Here is an 18,216-nt window from a genome sequence, read left to right as displayed (position 1 = left end):
TTTACAAAACTTTGCCTCTCGCATTATTGTAGACATTTTATAATCTAGGCCTAGCGTGCAAGTTCCTAGATTAATGTTAGATTTGTGACTTTTGTTTACACTATAAATTCGTGCAAATCTCTGCCTTAGCAGATGGCAATATATTTTAACAGTGCTTAGCGGTAGTCGCTTTTACTGATTTGCTTTGTACCTTGTCCACAACACATGAGGTACCTTGGGTGATGTACACCCTGCACTCATATTGTTAAGTAAATTATGATTGAGCATATTTCAAGATCGGTATAGACATAAATACATGGAATAACATATACACTATAATATTGAATTTCATAAGTTGCATTACTGCTACGGTTCAAAAATATTCATGACACACTAATGAAAAATTCTTTCATTACATGCTGTTGAATTTTTTTTATATATATCTTTAAAGCATTTTTTAAAAATAAAATTTGTAAATTTTTCTTAAACCTACGTTCATTTTTTCCTTCAAAATGCAATTGCTTAAAAATACTGTTATTCCTTAACATCTACAAAATTGAATCGCACTAATCTTGTGCTCCTCATTGTCTTTAAATATTACACTAAAATCTGAACATTTACACACAGAAAAAATACACTATAAACTTAACCTACTACACACAAATGTAAACGTTGCTCTACTGAGCAAACTTCTTTAAGTCTTTGTAAGTATTTTTCTTGTTTCCTTCGTAATTGCCTCCTTATTTGACCACGGGATGGTGTAGTTTGCGTGACAGAAAGTATCGTGAGGTACCACTTCGATGTTATAGGTGTAGCCCTCGATAACACCAGGTTTTTTCGAAAACACATTCTCATAATCTGTAAGTAGCTGAGTCAATTCGTTCTGTTGTGCTTCAGTCAAATGTTCTGACTCCCTGACTTTCATGGCTATCAGATTCCTTTTTTCCTCTTTGTCTTCAGTAATAAAATCTTTAAAATATGCTTGTCTTGTACTTAAGTCAGAATATAAATTCATTACCTGTATTCCTTCGAATCTCGACTTAAAGCTTCGGCAATATTTACCGTGCACTTCCGTGTCCGCAACAACGGCAAAACTACACGTCTACCCTCATTCATAAGGCTTACTTCCCCGCACAAGAGGTCGATTTTTGCGTCCCTCTGGCGTAAAAATTCTATCCCCAGGATGCAAGCAACACCTAATCCCTTAACTACTAGGAACGAGCTTTTCATTGCTTCATTTCCTACCGTAAACTCGACTTGCACCTGGTGCTTTATGATATGAGATTGTGCACCTATTGCACCTGTTACACGACAATTCTTCACTGGCAATACTGGTATTCTATTATTTTGACTCAAGTACTTGTAAAATTTTGCACTCATGACATTGGTTGACGCACCGGTATCGACTATTATCTGTATTGGTGCTCCGTACATATCTGCTTGCAATATAGCCTGCACAACACTTTTGTCGGTACGGTTACATTTCTGCGGTATGTCTACAATTTCCTTTTCTATTTTTATTCCCTCATTGTATCTCAGCATACAAAGTTTATGGCTGTCATTCGTGAATGTGCCCTCACTATACCATCCTGCAGCCGACAACGGAGAGCGTATTGTGGCTGTCTTTAGTTTAACGGATGAGCATTAGTGGGTTGACAGTTGTCAGTCACTTCCACTAACCTCACATTGTGGTTCTGGTTGTTGTTGTTGCTACTGTTGGGTTGGCCGCCCTGCCTCGCCGATGGCGTATTTTGATATTGTGTATGGCTCTGGTTTTGCGGTGGTCGGTTGTAACTTCCTGACATGCTCTGTGATGGACCTGGGTTGGCGTTCCATTGTGGCGCTGTGTTTTGTTGCCACTGTGGTGTCGGTTCATTACAACCACGCCACTGGTTTCGGTTGTTCCGCCATTGCGGATTGCCGTTACCATTATATCCATTACTCATGCGTCCATCATGATGTCTCTTTAGATTTTGACGATTACAACCGTTGTCGTTATAACCATTGCCATTGTTTGTGCCTCGATTCTGTTGCCGGTGCTCTTGCCTATTCCCGTTACCATTTGGTACTAAGTTACTACCGTTACTGTGGCTGCTATTGTAATCGGATTTTTGTTGATTACAGCCTGCATGGTTCCACTTGTTTTCGGTTTTCATATCTTCGATCAATAAGTCAACAGAATCCACTATTTCCATGAATTGTTGTATATCGTATTCCGGCACATTGATGAAATATCTTTTAATTTCACTGGGCAACTTCATTTTTATCAATCTGATTATGTCACGATCGGACATGGGCTCGTCCCAGTACCTGGTTTTGTTTATATACTTTTCGAAATATTTGCGTAACGTTCCCATCTTAGGATTGTACACTTCTGGACTGTACAACTCCTTTCGTAGTCTTTCTTGGACGCTATCGGACCAGAATTTTTGCAAGAATGCACCTTCAAATTGTTGCATCGTTAGACATTTTTCGGACACGTCGGTGGCCCACAGTGCCGCGTCACCTTGAATAAAGGAGACCACGAACTGTATTCTTTGTCTTTCCGTCCATGCCCTGGGAAACACATTCCTGAAGCTCTTAATAAATACAACAGGGTGGACATTTCGTTTTTCACTATTGAAGGGTTGGAATGTCCTGTGTTTTATTACATTGTCCTCTTTTTTGCACATCTGATTGCTACATTCTGTGACATTCATTACTTGGTGATGTGCGCTGCACGGTATCGCATGTTGTTCGTGCTCATAATTCGCATTAGGTTGCGGTTGCGCACCCGCACCCTGCCTACCGTCAGCGTTATTATAGTAATCAGTACGCGGAGTCGGATTCATGATCTGTCCGCCACTGTTTACATTGCTTTCCAACGCAGACAGTCTCCGCACGACCTCCTGTTGCCAATTTGGCAACTCCGCAGTCACACGGGATTTGATCTGTGTTAATTCGGCATGTAGTGCAGCAGCGCTAGCGTCAATATTTACACTCGCGGCCGCAGTCGCTTGTTCTACAGCTGTTTTTACGTCGCTTTCAATCTTTGCAGATATCTCGCGATCCTTTACTTCTAGCCATTCATTTAATTCTTTTTCTACTTTTTGAGCTTGCACTTCCAAATATGCGTCAGTACTTTTCCGTGCATCTATCTCCACATTATCTACGCGGTTGGTTAAAGTCTGGACATTATCTTCAAGCCTAGCCTGCGATATCTGTAATTTTTGCATTTCGCCGGCTAAGCTTTGCACAAGATCGGGTATTTCTTTGCACGCGTCCCGCATCTCGGCAAGTTCGCTTTGGATACTGTCTAGTTTTGCTTCACTGCGCTGCTCTTGCTCAATGAGCTTTTGCGTTAATTTTTTCTCCTGCTCATGCAGCATCTGAGCCAGTTTTTCGTCTCTTTGTTTTTCCCTCTGTTTTAACATTCTTTCTTTTTCCCTATCTCTTTCTTCTAACCTGCGCAGAAATTCTGCAAATGGGTCTGCAATCGGTGAACGTACTGGTGCCCCGCTTAATCTAGCACTCGATTGGACCCCCTGCCCAAGCAGTGGAGTTGTTACTCTATTCCCATTCTGCTATGGAGCGTCATTCACCGTCCACAGATCCTCGCCCCCCTCTCCGGAAATTATGTTATCCGAGGCGTTGGCTTGGGATTCGTTTGCGTATTGCAAATGACCCTCACTTTCCATATTAACGAAATTTTGTTCGTCTGGTACGGATGCTTTAGCTTGTCCTATCTTACCCATAATAAATTCACTTTAAGCCACTGACGAATCTTTAACACTTATACACACACGAATAATTATCCCCTCCAAAAATAAACACATAAATACACAAAACACCGAAGGTATCTCATGTGCACATGGGTTCGATATTCCGCACAGAGCTACACAGGATGCTTGCACAATAGGCCTTACCTTATTTTTCTTTCTCGCAATTCTTTTTCTTTTCTACACTTTTTCCTCTCCAGATCTCCTCAGGGTGTGGTTTTGTTGTTGTACATGTAAAAGAATTCATATAAGCATTAATGTTTTACAACAATTAGACACATACATAATTACATTCATTACAATAGAGTCAGATTTAGTAAATTTCATATTTTCTTTGATCGGGCCCCAAAGTTGCGGCGCCAATCTCGCGTCCGTCGGCCGTCGTAATTTAATATATTATTATTGTTATTATTATTTTTTGATTGTTGCCGACTTACGTGGTGGGCCTTAATAAAAATGATATTTCATTTAATTTTGATTTTACGATTAAATGCTTTCCTGAAGTTCTCCTTTTTAACAATATTAATCTCAAATTATTTGTTACGTTAATGAATGTTAGACTCGCAGAATCTTAAAACATGAGCATATAAGTTGAACAATGTAATAAACTTTTCATATTAATTTCCTCGGCTAGTCAGTTCACTTTAAAGCAAGAAATCTTTAGTTATTTATTAAAATTGCGGCCCACACACGCGCGAGAGTATTTTTCTTACCTCCGTTAACCATTGTATTGTAGTCAGAGTCCTGGCTCTGGGTCTCGGCTATGGTACTGAAAATAAGAATCTTAAAGCTAAGTATTTTCTGCAACGTCGGGCGGCTGTGGAGAAAAATTAATATTATGTTAATAGGGGGCGAGTTTTCCGCTTCCGCTAATTTTTCATAAGTTAATATCGCCACGTAATGGCGTCGTTGGCTGCATCGGCCGCTGCGATTGTTGAACCGTAAATTACTTGAATGCAGGTTACTTCAAGGAAGGCGGACATAAAATCGGGATCACCTCTTACAAATTAAAAGTGCACAATAATATTAAATGAATATATTATCTGCTTAACTCATACAAATATGCTTACATTTGCCAGCACTCGAAAGATGTCCGTCTACACACAATAAAGACAAGAAAAAAAGTGAAGACGACTAAAAAATTTAACAAAAGAGCGTATCTTGTCTCTTTAGATCATTTTGTCATAAATTATTTCTTTGCATTGCATTTCTTTGCATTTCTCGACAGAGAAATTATTGTTTTACGGCTACATGATAAAAATATATTATTCAATTTTTTAATGTCTCTTCTTTATAAATATTGTTTTTTAAGTCTTTTCGTAATATAGCACTGGGGATGCTATAGAGAGACCAACCGTAACCCATCTTTCGTCGTTAAGTTTTGCATACCAGCTTATATACGCGTGTGGACACGCTCGAATGAGAGAATTAAAGCTTTTCGGACGTTCGTAGTGAATCAGAGGCGGGCGGCCGGGCCTCCTGAGGCAGCACTGGCTGCTGCCCCGAGTGGGGTACACTCTGGCTGATTGCTGGGCCGCCTCCTACCGAGACACCGCGCCGGCCCTGATAAATCTCGGCCGTGGGCCACCGGCTCTTACCGTTATTGGCGGCGCGGCACGGGACCGGCGTCGGAAACTCAACTGACACCGTGCATCGGTCGCCATCCGTCAGCCGCGGCGGACATCACACACTGGGGCGGTCCAGCAGCCTCTCCACTGGCATCTGAGGCTGCGGGAGGCAGCCGCCTGGCTACGAGGATCTTTATCTGTCGGTGTACTCACAGTAATTGATCTGTTACCTATTAAGAGCTTCGTCACCGACACATCTATCATCTATAAGTGAAGTATTTCGGGGGTGCAATCAGCATATCATTCTCGGTGAGTAAACCAATCACCAACTCGAAGAATAACCTGAGGGGTCCAGCGGTTTCAGGAACATCACTTTTTTGGAGATCGGACACTTGTCACCTTTTTCTATCCTGACCATCGACAGGCACAGGAAGACAGAATCTGTGTGTTCGCCTGCATTATTGTGAGACAGGCACTCCATTAAGACTATTAGGCCACTTGAGCTGGTTGGTTAGAAAACACGGTTCCTTCGGTGAATGTTGCTGAAACTTCTCTTAAAATACTACATCTATTAGCTTAACCTTTATTACAATAATAAAGCTTTGGTTCCTTAGTATTTACGATACACGTTAGTAAAACATCAGCTCAATAACAACATTCATTTAAAAGAAACGCGCTTGACCAAATGCCAGTAATATCAACAATAATGTAAAAGGCAGTAAAATAATCAAAGAAAAGTATTAGCCTATGGCTAGCATTTCCTCTTTTGTTAACAAAAAGGACAAATTCGTGTAACTGCTTTTACATCAAACCTCGTAAGACATCTTAACACCAAACAACTTTAATGGGGCCTCTGTCAGTATGAAACTAACGCCAGAAATTCAAGCTGTTGATCCAAAATTTTTATCGTCAACAAACGTCCACAGGTAACCTTGCGATATAAGCATAGATCATCCTTTAAGTAATACATTTGAGTTTAGAAAACACGTAAACACGTATTAATCAGAACTTTTAATCATCGACAAATGTTTCAAATAACATTACAGAAATACAAATCGGAGAAAAATCTTTTTAGAAATTTTAATCTCGGATAATTCGGGTACCACTGTTACAGAGGTACAGCCACAAAAGCCATCATTTCGTCGCCTGGACAAGAGCGCTCAAACCTGCCGTAGGCCGCTTGCAACTAGTAATTTTCTTCGATCGTTAATTTCCGCTGTTAGCCGTTGTGTTTCAGGACGTGTAGGTCAGTTTCGACATTTGTGGGGTGGTAGTTTTCTTTTATTTATCCAATATTGTTTTACGCAGACACGAACCAACGGAAGAGTTTTCAAGTTACAATGTTTGACTTTAACACTAACAATACCAAAGCATTTTCCGTATTGCGCGTTACCAGCGGGGTGGGAAGCACTTTATGCCCACTCGAAAAAAAAAATTAAAAAAGAAAACCAAATTCTTTAATTGCTGTTGAATTATGTTAACAACATACTTCTTAAAGAGGTGCCGATCGGGAAGTAGGGTCCAAATCCGAAAATAGCTTCAGCACAAGGTTGGCAATACCAGTGTGTTGTGTACGACCTTATACACAACTGTAAACAGAGGGGGCTACAGAGAGGTGCGACAGCTGTCGTCGTAGGGAAGCTGGACGAGAACAGAAATGATTAGTGAATAGGTAACACAGCAAGCAGAACTTCTACTTAACTTGTATTTCTCCAAATGTACGAAGACCCATTACAAATGAAGAAACAAGAAAGGGAGTCAAGGTATCAGTGTCACAAAGAAGAAGAACGAACGAAGGCTTCGCAGTGTAGCGGCTCCAAAGGCGAGTGGGCTGAGCGACTTACGCCTGCCGTCTATACCGCGGCGGCAGAGGGCGTTCGTGGTCCAGAGGTACTGGAGGCGTGGATCAGTGGGTGCATACGAGCAGTACCGTTGCTCTGACGCCAGTGGGTTGTTATCGATATGTGATACCACACAATGCACTTTCAGTAACATGTACTACTGACTTCTATGACCACCACAAAAATACACTTAGAAACGGAGATTTCGTTCATTTTTGTTGACTCTTTGCTCTCAATATACGTTTTAAAGAGATGCTAAAGTGTAAGTAAGGCCCTGGACCTGTAAATTTTGGATACAGCATTCGTTTGGGAAACTGACATCTGCCACTGAGCATTAAATTTTTGAGTTACAATTTAACTGAAAAATTTAGAAGGTATATAGAAACCGGTAGAAGAGTTCATTAAAAACAATAAATATTTTTTCACAATTTTAAAATATAAAGTAACTGGCTAGATTAGTATTTTCAAAAGGTTAGCATAAAGCACACTCTGCACTATTGCTATTTTGAGGGTTAATATTCGACAGTCGACTGCGGTTCAAATGGCTCTGAGCACTGTGGGACTTAACTTCTGAGGTCATCAGTCCCCTAGAACTTAGAACTACTTAAACCTAACTAACCTAAGGACATCACACACACCCATGCCAGAGGCAGGATTTGAACCTGCGACCGTAGCAGTCGCGCACTTCCAAGCTGTAGCGCCTTGAACCGCTCGGCCACCACGGTCGGCACTAGACTATGAAACTACATCAAAAGTGGGCGATTAGAAATTATTAATTCGTTGGTTCGCTAGCCTCCGACTTGAGGCGTCGTCCACCGCGGCGTCCGCCTCTGCGCCCCCCCCCCCTTTTCTCCGCCATCACCAGCGCCTGACACCCATGCAGCCGCCGCCGGCGCGGCAAGGCGAGCACGCGCCGCTCGCTTGTTTGTGGCACTCGGGCGCAGCGCAATCCACTAAATGGCCGGTGTCCGCCGCGACATGAGCGACGTGCTCACAGGGTGAGGAGGGGGGGGGGGGGGGTAGCGGCGGAGGAGGCGGCGGAGGCGGCGATCCCGCGGCGGCCGGGCAGGAGCAGGAGGCGGCTGTCGCGAGCGCCGCGCCGCGCCAGGGAAAGGAATCCTGTTAGCGGGATTACTACTTCCCTCTCTGTCCGCCGGGCCGCAGCCATTTGCTTGATTGCGTTCCGTTTCAATTTGGGTAATGGTCAAGGAGGCGGCGGACGTGCGGCGCGGCGAGCGGCGCCGCCCCCGGCGCTGGCGACGCCGCGAGAGGCGACGAGAAGCGAGGCGTCGCTCAGTCACCGCTGCGCCGCCTCCGCCGCCGCCACGTGGCCGCGCTGGCCGGAAACTCGGCTTCGCACCCGTGCCAGCTGCTCTCTCCGCCAGTGCGCTGCTTTCCGGCTCTCTTTTCGGACTCTGCCTGCCAACGCGGGATGTGCCTCTGGTGTGCTTCTCTCACGCAGGTAACGACGTATATTGGTTCCAACTATGGAACCATGCATTACATTTCCTTCATATTTGTATACTGAGTTGACAGAAGTCTTGGGGTGCCTCCGAATATCGTGTCGGATTCCCTTTTGCCCGGCGTAGTGCAGCCACTCGATGTGACATGTATTCAACAAGTCGTTGGAAGTCCCCTGCAGAAATATTGGGCCATGCTGCCTCTATCATAGCCGACGGTAACTACGAAAGTGTTGAAGGTGCAGGATTCTGTGCACGAACTGATCTCTCGATTATGTACCGTAAATGTTCGATAGGACTCATGCAGAGCGAACTGTCCAGAATGTTCTTCAAAGCAATAGCTAACAGTTGTGGCCTAATGTCACTGTCATCCATAAAAATTCCTGCGTCCTTCGACACGACGAAGTCCATGAACGGCAGCAAATGGTCTCAAATGGTCTCCAAATAGTTCAGTTGACCCAGAGAACTCAATCCATTCCAAAAAAAGCCAGCCGGCCGGTGTGGCCAAGCGGTTCTAGGCGGTTCAGTCTCGAACCGCGTGACCACTACGGTAGCAGGTTCGAATCCTGCCTCGGGCATGGATGTGTGTGATGTCCTTAGGTTAGTTAGGTTTAAGTAGTTCTAAGTTCTAGGGGACTGATGACCTCAGATGTTAAGTCCCATAGTGCTCAGAGCCATTTGAACCATTTTGAACCAAACAGCCCACACAATTACGGAGCCACAACTAGATTGCACAGTGCCTTGTTGACAACTTCCGTCCATGGCTTGGTGAGGCCTACGCCACACTCGAACCCTACCACCAGCTTCAATTGTTGCTCGTCTAACGGAACCACGGTTTTCCAGTCGTCTACGGTCCAACCGATATGGCCACGAGTCCAGGAGAGGCGCTGCAGGCGATTTCGGGCTGTTAGCAAAGGCACTCGAGTTGGTACTCTACTGCCACAGCCCAAAACGCCAAATTTCTCCGCACTGTCCTAACGCATACGTTCTTCGTATGTCCCACGTTGATCTCTGCGGTTATTTCACGCAGCTCTGCTTGTCTATTAGCACTGACAACTCTACGCCAACACCGCTGCTCTCAGTAGTAATGTAAAAGCCGTCCGCAACTGCGTTGCCCGTGGTGAGAAGTAACTTCTGAAATAGACACACTCTTGACATTGTGGATCTCGGAGTATTGAATTCCCTAACGATTTCCCAAATGAAGTGTTCCATTTGTCTAGATCCACCAACTACCTTTCTGCGGTCAAAGTTTGTTAATTACTGGCATGCGGCTGTAGGCACGTCGGAAACCTTTTCACATGAGTCACCTGATTACAAGTGACCGCTCCGCCAATGCATTGCCCCTTTCTACCTAGTGTATGCGATACTACCACCTTCTGTATACTGTATGTGCACTTCGCTATCCCATGATTTTGGCCACCTCAGTGTACGGTTGGAGGCTCAGTGACCAAACTTCATTTTCTTAGGACAATACGACGCAAATCTAAAAAAAAAAAAAAAAACTGCTTCTAAGAAATGCGTTGACAGGTCAGAGGATTTCCGAGTGCTGTTCAATAAAAATCATTACTGCAAGGGTCAGCCAAATGAAAACGAGACAAATGGAAAAAAAATTGTAGAGGTGCGAGTAGGACTCAAGCTCTGAGGGTCTGTTATTGACACTGATACAGGCAAAATATCGGTCTTCGGAATTCCAGGACTTTCGAGAATGTTTTAAGTTCGAAGACGAACAGTAAATGGCGAACTGTCATATAATTATAAATTAATTCTTTTCGGATTTTTTCGTTTACTTTTAATGTGAAACCTTGCTTCTTGCCTAATTTTAAGATTCTAGGTCACCGCGAAGTACCCTGTAAGTTTTTATGATTTAGTTTGCCGCACTCAAAATATATGAGATAAATGGCCTTATCTTTTGATTGCATTGACTCAGAAGTTTACCTTTGTTATACCGCTAAGGGACTATAGACTTTAGTATGCAAACTAAGTATCACCTTGATACGTCTAACCGTACCTAAAAAAAAAGAGTTTTTAAGAATCGAACACAAACTGTTTATTATTTCAAAAGTAGTCGCCATATCTTTTAGTATATTTATCCTGCCGTGAGACAAGACTATTTTTCCGGTTATGTATCGAATCCATAACTGTAACTAGGCGTGCACTTCTTCGTCCGAAGCAAATTGTCCACAAACGTCTTTTTTCAAGGCTTCAAAAATTTGGAAACGACGTGTGGTAAGAGTGGAACTGTGTGGAGGATTTGTAAGGGTTTCCCAGTGGAACTTCAGCAGCGTAGACGGAACAGTTGGCACACCTGCTCCCGGGAAGTAATAGTGACCTTTTTATTTTACTGCAAGGGACTGCTGCTCGTTGACTTTCTGGAACACGGCGCCACAATTAACACATTTTGCAAACACTGAAGCGCGCCATCGGTTCCAAACGCCGTGGATTATTGACAGACGGAATATTCTCTTGCTGGATAACGCCCTCCCACGTTTGTCTAAGGTCGTTTCGACTACACTGTAGAAGTTTTGCTAGAAAGCTCTTAAACATCCTCCACACAGTCCTGATCCCTCCCCAGGCGATTTCATATTTGTGGAAGCCTGAAGAAGGACATTCCTGGCCGTTGATTTGTTTCGGACGAGGATGCGCATGCCTAGATACATTGTTGCGCAAACATTTTTCTTTTCTCACTCTGGGATAACTGTGTTAACCGTAATGGCGATTAGTTTTAAAATAATAATTTACTTACTTTCTTCAATATTTCTCTTTTTCATTTGGCCGCCTCTTATAGAATATCAACATAATCGCTGCTAGCTGAAAGCAAGAGTACTCTTCGCCATGTTTAATGCTTTCCGGGATACATCTGAAAAGGTAGAGGTAGATACGACTCGTTTCAGCCCATTTTCGACTGACGAGTATCCCTTATACGATAACTATGACTTCACTTGCATGTACATATACAATGTATTTGCACAACCCCATCACACGCTTCCAATACTAGCGATTATCTATCGCAAGTTTCCTTAAATTTACGTCTATGGTCACAAACTTTTTGTTAACAGATTACCTGTTTCGATCTATAATGACCATCATCAGATCTGCAGCAAAAAAATGGGAAAAACGTAAATACACTCGCAGATTGTCTACAGCTTAAAAGCAATACATAGACCACAATGAAAAGTACTAATGACAAATATATGCATTTGTGCGCTTTAAGTACGAAGAGGCACACCTGTTTTATAAAACGAAGTCCTAATGTACTGCAGCCATAGTGGCACAGTCAAATGTTAAATGCAGAATCAGCACCAGCATCGCCAAATATATATACATAACATCATATGCACGAGTCATGTTGTCAGTAGCACTACTGTTCATCGCGAGCTGCTCACGTTTCCATTACATTCTTTTCCACTTGCACATATTTCATCCAGTCAGCCTCCAGATCAGAAAGTTGTCACTGCTATTGACCATTTCCTGCTAAACCTCGTCATACTACTGCAAAGTGCTGCTCCCTGCCGACATTTTATTGGGTTTGTTTCCCAAAGCCTACCTGGAAACGCCAGCTACTTCGTGGAAACACTCGTCTTGGCAGACCACGCAACTGGGCCAAGGCAGCACCCGTTAGCCGGATTAGGAGAACACAGCCCTTTATCTCAAGACTGTCCCACGGACACCGAGAAACCGTCACTGTCATTCGCAATAGCGATCAGTACTCGTTGACAGTCGCGGCGCGAAAATGATCCGTTACAACGGCTGCCTCACAGGTGCTGCGTCGTGACATGGTGCATTGTCGAACTGATACAGTCATCGTCTCGAAACTATTGCACTAGTGTACGCAGTTCACAACGGCGCAAAATGTGCATTTAGCGTTTTCTTATGCACAATGAGGAGGCCACAACCTAACCACGAAAACCATCACATACCATAGCAACACATTTCCCTTACTTCACTCTTGGCACTACACATGATAGCAGGTAACGTTCTCCAGGTATTCTCGAAACTCAAACCCTCCCATGGAATTGTCACAACATATAGCGTGATTCATCACTCCAAATCATAGTTCCTCCACATAGTGTGAGAAGAACAGGAAAAATTCAGGTTTATACACTATGATACGAAAAATACTTGGCGTGTGCGACGCTGAAATGTCGTCAATACGATATTACAGTGCATGTATTATTCTGATTGCGTTGCAAAGTTCCTTTGGACAAGCATGCATGTCCAAAGGAACAGGCATTGCGACCTCTTCAGCCGTTACAAAACACAAATCAATTCGCAATAGCGAATAGGGACTAACATGAGCTGTAAAATCGAATGAAGACAATGAAACTTCCAAGTCGTCTGTGTCCGGAACTCGTGCATCCATTATGTATATTCTCTTATAGGTTAGACGTTGTACTTGAAAATCGTGAGCCCGTTATCGGCAGGTAAATACGATATTGCAGTGCCTATGTTATTCTGACTATGATGCAAAGTTAATTTGGACATGCATGCAATATCGTATTTATCGGGCAAGCAACTTTGGAGTACGGAAATATACCGGGTGATCAAAAAGTCAGTATAAATTTGAAAACTTAATAAACCACGGAATAATGTAGATAGAGTTGTAAAAATTGACACACATGCTTGGAATGACATGGGGTTTTATTAGAACAAAAAATAAACAAAGTATTGCTAGACGCGTGAAAGATCTCTTGCGCGCGTTGTTTGGTGATTATCGTGTGCTCAGCCGCCACTTTCGTCATGCTTAGCCTCCCAGACTCCAGACCTTGCGATTATTGGCTTTGGGGTTACCTGAAGTTGCAAGTGTATCGTGATCGACCGACAACTCTAGGGATGCTGAAAGACAACATCCGACGTCAATGCCTCACTATAACTCCGGACATGCTTTACAGTGCTGTTCACAACATTATTCCTCGATTACAGCCATTGTTGAGGAATGATGGTGGACATATTGAACATTTCCTGTAAAGAACATCATCTTTGCTTTGTCTTACTTTGTTATGCTAATTATTGCTTTTCTGATCAGACGAAACGCCATCTGTCGGACGTTTTTTGAACGTTTGTATTTTTTTGGTTCTAATAAAACCGTATGTCATTCCAAGCATGTGTGTCAATTTGTACCTCTCTATCTACATTATTCCATGATTTATTCAGTTTTCAAATTTGTACTGACTTTTTGATCACCCGGTATATAATGGATGTACTAGTTCAGGTCATAGACACATGGTTGAGGACGTATGGAAGTTTGGGTCTGTCCACGAGTCGTGTACGGATAGCCAAATGGTAAGGCGACTGCTCAGTTTAAGCGGAAAATCCGGGTTCGAGTCCCGGTCCACCACAAATTTTCATTGTCGTCATTCCGTTCTACAGCAGATAGTAGTCCTTACTTGCAATTGCGAATTCATTTAATCTGAAATTACCTGTTGGAGATGCTTCCGGTACACTCCGTAGTGTCCATCTCACACCGTAAAATGGCTTTTCCAACGGAGCTCTTTGAGTAACAAGTGAGAGCTGAGCGATTATGAATCTCTCCGACGCCTTGCATACACTACTGGCCATTAAAATTGCTACACCAAGAAGAAATGCAGATGATAAACGGGTATTCATTGGACAAATATATTATACTAGAACTGACAGGTGATTACTTTTTCACGCAGTTTGGGAGCATAGATCCTGAGAAATAAGTACCCAGAAAAATAAGTACCCAGAACAACCACCTCTGGCCGTAATAACGGCCTTGATACCTTTGGGCATTCAGTCAAACAGAACTTGGATGGCGTGTACAGGTACAGCTGCCCATGCATCTTCAACACGTTACCACAGTTCATCAAGAGTAGTGACTGGCGTATTGTGACGAGCCAGTTGCTCGGCCACCATTGACCAGACATTTTCAGTTGGCGAGTGATCTGGAGAATGTGCTGGCCAAGGCAGCAGTCAAACATTTCCCGTATGCAGAAAGGCCCGTACAGGACCTGCAACATGCGATCGTGCATTATCCTGCTGAAATGTAAGGTTTCGCAGGGATCGAATGAAGGGTAGAGCCACTGGTCGTAACACATCTGCAATGTAACGTCCACTGCTCAAAGTGCCGTCAATGCGAACAAGAGGTGACCGAGACGTGTAACCAATAGCTCTCCATACCACCACGCAGGGTGATAGGCCAGTATGGCGATGACGAATACGCGCATCCAATGTGTGTTCACCGCGATATCGCCAAACACGGATGCGACCATCATGATGCTGTAAACAGAACCTGGATCCATCCGAAAAAATGACGTTTTGCCATTCGTGCAGCTAGGTTCGTCGTTGAGTACACCAACGTAGACGCTCCTGTCTTTGATGCAGCGTCAACTGTAACCACAGCCATGGTCTCCGAGTTGATAGTCCATACTGCTGCAAACGTCGTCGAACTGTGCGTGCAGATGGTTGTTGTCTTGCAAACGTCCCCATCTGTTGACTCAGGGATCGAAACGTGGCTAGTAGATAGGAAATGTATGTTCTACCCCAATTACCGAAATCAGCTATTTAAAGCCATTTTTATGCTATTTTTAGACCATTTTACATCGAAATCAGCTATTGTTCATATTTTTACAATGATACAACCACAAAATTAGGGAAATGCATAAAGTGTCTCTTTTAGATAGTACTATATACATATATACAACATTTATAATGGTGTTGAATAATAAAAATATATACAATTATAGATGGTGTTGGTTATTCTAAATATATACATATATACAATTACAAATAAATATGTTTACATAATATATACATAATATATACAATATTTACAATAAACTATAATGTCCAAGTGGTAATGTATTTATTCCATCATTCAGAATGTGTCTTTTATCATCATTTGCACTTAGTGCTATTTTATTTAATTTTACTGTATATATTTCATGTTTATAGCTTCTAATTAAATTCATTGATCTATATAATTCACTATTATTGAATAAGCAGTCTTTATAGTCATCCATTGATATTTTATTCATTACTACTGATTTCTTAACACCTTTAGATTTTTTATTTTCTTTTTCACCAACACAATATGCATACATTTTAGCTCTCAAACCAACAAATTCAGTCATTATTTTACCATTACATTCATCTTTCATTTTACCTAATACCTTTTTGTTCATTTGTGGTATATTGTACACATTATTTGTTGCATAATCACTTGTATCAAAATGTTCAATCATATTTTTCATATCTTTATAAAAGTCATCTGTTTTTATATTGTATATATAACTATCGGTATCTTGATAACATAACTCAATATTTGTACCATATTTAGGTTTCATTACATCATAATGAAAACTATACATTAATTCTTTTGATAAATCTAATATACTCATTCCAACATAAATTGGTTTATTAAATTTAATTTCAGTTTTATTCATATGAATAGCTACCAGATTTTCATTAAATATTGTTCTATGTTTGAAATTTGGTTTAGCTATTAATTTATCACATTTTTTACCATCTGATACTAATTTTATATTAACTCTGTTTCTTATATTTTCCATTGTTTTTCCAAACACACTATTGTTCATCAGTTTAAAGAAATCTTTTTCAAAATCATTTTTAGCTTTTGTTCTCATTGCTGTATTTAAGTCTATATACTTTTTCAACCAATCACTTTGTCTGAATTTTAGAGCACGATGTATTTTTGTTAATTTCAATCCTAATTTTATACATTGTTTTAGGTTTCTATAATGTACAACATATTTATATTTATTGTTTAATGTTGTTAATAATTTATGTCCATTTTCTGGTGCTAATGGTAAATCTTTATGTTTATCATGTAATTAAATTGGATATTGTAAATCAACTTCTAATATATATCCATATTCAGATTTATCTGGAATGTTCATTACATCAATATTTAAATTATTTTCCCATTCAAATCCACCATATGGTAAATATTGTGACATTGCATATCCATATAAATTATTAGCATCTAAATACATTAAATAATTTGATTCTTTATTTTTATTGTAATCTTTCATGTATTTATTATTTGCTTTAACATATCTTTTACAACATTGTGCTATACCACCTCTAATACCTTTTTCTACCATTAATATCATATCATAATCATGTAATAATTCAAGTGGTTGTTTAGTCATTTTTAACATTGCATCCCAAGATAAACCAGGTGCTGTATAATACCATGCTGGATCTAAATCATATTATTTCATACATGTGTCTCTAAAGTTCTCAAATACATCAGCTAATAATAACACATCTGTTTTCAAATATAAATCATGGTATTCACCCATATTTTTTACATTAAATTAATTCCATACTAATTGTGCATGCTCATAATCATCATCACTTATATTACATTCATTCATCTTACTATAGAATTCATTTTTAGGTGGTAATTGTGTTTCATTGAATCTATCCCAATTATCCATATAATCATATGGGTACACACCTTTTCTAATTACTAGATCTACTTTATCTTTTTGAAAGAATAATTCAATATTTTTCATTTTATCTTTTGACAAATTAGATGATAGTTTATCTAAAGATGATGCCATGAATCTAAATGTATGAATAAATCTCATTTTTAAGTTATTTGTTTGTTTACCAAAACTTATATATTTTTCTTCATTATTTGGAATCAATTCAATTTCTTTTCCATCATAACCAAGTTCTTTAATAAACAAATGTGAATCATAACCAGTTAGATTGTGTAAGAATATAGGCACAAATGTTGGTTGTTGAAGTTTAAGATTACATTCATTACATAATGGTGCTATATAATTACCAGTTAAATGATCATGATGATGTACTTTTTTATTGTTTGGTGTATATGGTGATTCACATAATGTACATCTTTTAGATTGGTTATGTATTTTTATTTGTTCATGTGTTAACTGTTTCATTGGTTCTATTTGTGAATATATATGTCCTATTTGTTCAACTTCATTTTTAATCATCTCAATAAATTTAGATTTAGCATTTGGTCCTCTATAAACAACAGGATCTTTATAATGATTATGAATGTATTTCACATAGTAACAAAATCCAGATGGTTCATGTTTTTGATATTTCATTGTGTACGATTCATTTGGATTTGGTTCACATGTGTCCATTTTCAATAATAAGCTTTCAAAATCAGCATATATAACAAATGGAACAGGCATTGTATGTTTATAATTCTTAAATGTTATGTATTCACCTTCATTTGGTACTTTAATTTTAACTGATTCATTTTTAGAACAATCTTCTTTATGTACATTTAGTTTACTTTCTGAATTAAAGTGTTGTAGACACATTTTACATAGATGAATATTTTCAGTATGTTTTGTACACTGAGATCTAATTAATCGAGATAGATTTTTAATCCAACAATAATGTGAATTATTATTATTTTTCATGTATAATAAATCAATATGTGTTGATTTTTCATCTTTAGTTATCTTTAATGGATATATTTCATATTTTTCATCATATGCATACACATTAATCGATATATTAAGTTTACATTCATATTTAGGTATATTATCAATTTTAACTGGATATTCTATTTGACCAATTTTAGTTTCTAATTGTTTGACACATTCTATATAGTTACTAGTTCTGTCTGGGTTTTTAC

General features: G+C 40.2%; 1 protein-coding gene across 2 annotated transcripts in view; it reads left to right on the top strand.

Annotated features, from left to right (window-relative positions):
- LOC126252978 (LIM domain only protein 3-like) overlaps nucleotides 1-18,216 on the top strand; it is a 371,497-nt gene that overhangs the window by 98,447 nt on the left and 254,834 nt on the right. The window contains exon 1 of one of the 2 annotated variants that reach the window (XM_049954004.1): nucleotides 8,492-8,608. The exons of the other annotated variant lie outside the window; for it this stretch is intronic. The gene's annotated coding sequence lies outside the window, so the exon portion shown is untranslated. Of the gene's footprint in view, nucleotides 1-8,491; nucleotides 8,609-18,216 lie in introns of those variants that run through there. 2 annotated transcript variants of the gene reach the window in all.

This window comes from Schistocerca nitens, chromosome 4 (genome assembly GCF_023898315.1).
Source record: "Schistocerca nitens isolate TAMUIC-IGC-003100 chromosome 4, iqSchNite1.1, whole genome shotgun sequence".
NCBI lineage: Eukaryota > Metazoa > Arthropoda > Insecta > Orthoptera > Acrididae > Schistocerca > Schistocerca nitens.
The sequence above is the reverse complement of the archived record's forward strand: the minus strand, read 5'-3'. Positions and strand labels throughout refer to the sequence as shown.